This window comes from Habropoda laboriosa, unplaced genomic scaffold, assembly GCF_001263275.1.
Source record: "Habropoda laboriosa isolate 0110345459 unplaced genomic scaffold, ASM126327v1 scaffold143, whole genome shotgun sequence".
NCBI classification, from domain to species: domain Eukaryota; kingdom Metazoa; phylum Arthropoda; class Insecta; order Hymenoptera; family Apidae; genus Habropoda; species Habropoda laboriosa.
In genome coordinates, this window is record NW_017100404.1 from 2,676,506 (window position 1) to 2,678,441 (window position 1,936).

A 1,936-nucleotide genomic window follows, 5' to 3' on the forward strand; every position below is an offset into this window, starting at 1 on the left:
GTTTCTCCTGATGTTCAAGACCTTTCCTTGCTTCCGATGGTGCTCCGGAAGGTCCACCTGTAATTTATACAAGAAAAACATTAATTTTACTAATTGTTAATAAAAGTTATAAACAATCTCCGACGAATCTACCGAATTCAATGGTTAATTCAGTGCGAAATTAACATGTTAAGCAGTTCTATTAAGGTAAAGCTTACAATAATTTTATTTGACACTTGCAGCAGTTATAAACAACCATCTAAATTGTTATTTAACAAGAAACATTAGTTATTCTACAATTAAAATACTTCAAAGTAAAATTTAAACTTTATTTCACTATCTACTCGCTACTAGTAATGTTAAACGAATGAAATATTTATAATAAATGTTAACTGTAAAATGCCTGCTGCATGCAATTGTTAATTCATTACGAAATTAACAATTTAAGCTATCTTATTAGGTTAAAGCATGCAATAATTCTATTTAAAACTTCCAATAATGATCAAGTACCATCTAAATCATTATTTAGGAGAGTTGCAACTTTGTTGCCGGCAGTCGCTCCCGAAAAAAGCACAAAGTTGCAAAACGGCGCGTCGTGCAACAATGTGCAAATTTTCGCGGCAACAAAGTTGCAAACCCAGAACGTGTTTAATTTTCCGTAACTTTAACATTAAATAGTTTAGGTAACCGTTTTTGCAAACCCAGAACGTGTTTGCAACAAGGTGCAATTTTCGGGAGCGATTCGCAGCTACAAAGTTGCATAACGGAGAGATCGCGCTTGCAACTTTGTTGCCGAACGTCGCTCGCGAAAATTGCACATTGTTGCAAAACGGGGCGTCGTGCAACAATGTGCAAATTTCCGCGACAACAAAGTTGCAAACCCAGAACGCGTTTGCAACATTGTGCATTTTTCGGGAGCGATTTGGAGCAACAAAGTTGCAAACCCAGAACGCGTTTGCAACATTGTGCATTTTTCGGGAGCGATTTGGAGCAACAAAGTTGCAAACCCAGAACGTGTTTAATTTTCCGTAACTTTAACATTAAATAGTTTAGGTAACCGTTCGAGATAGAAAGCTAAAATTTTGCACAGTTTCGTTTCTCAAGGGTGCCAACAAATCCTACGAGTTTGCAGAAAATCGGTGACTATGATCGCAATTCTATGCGATTTGACGTGGAATGGTTCATTCGCTGCATACGCTATGCGTACTCACACGTCTCCGACGCGATGAATAGTGGACATTGAGCCTATTAGTGCCGCCAGACAGCGAGACTGTGGATCTATTAAAACAGCAGACGGACTATCGTTATGGAAACGACGAATATTAGCTAGATGCGTCATTATCCTACAGAGTCAAGTCACGCTTGAAATTTCTTTGCTTTAAATTATCCCGCTTTTCCTTATGTCAAGTTCACCGAAGGTTAAGCGATGCGTGTTCATAATTAAATTATACAAATACTTTCTGATATCGTCGCTAGAAATGTTAAATTGAACAAATAATGTTGTCAACACTTATTTCTTTAAACATAAAATTATGTTTCTTTCCTGTTTATATACATATAAGTAATGATACCTCTTTCAAAGATATTTCCATACATAATCATTATTTGTCGAATTAAATATATCAAGTGAATAAATATAATAGTCAAATTTTATAATTGAAGAAAAAAGCTAAGGTATATTATATTGAACAAGAGGTTACCACTAACAGTGACGTTTGATTCCTTTAAACTCAATATTTATAATTGTTCATTATGCACAATCATTGTATTACTTAACGTAGATGACGCCAAAGCAAATCCTTTGATTACGATACTGTTGCTCATGGACATTTGATATAAGGTTGTGGGATTCTAATTATAAAACTTGCATCTTTAATGATAGGCTTGAATTCGATACATTAATATTTCATGTATGCACTTCTACGCATTTCATATGCATCGGGAGTGCAACTTTGCA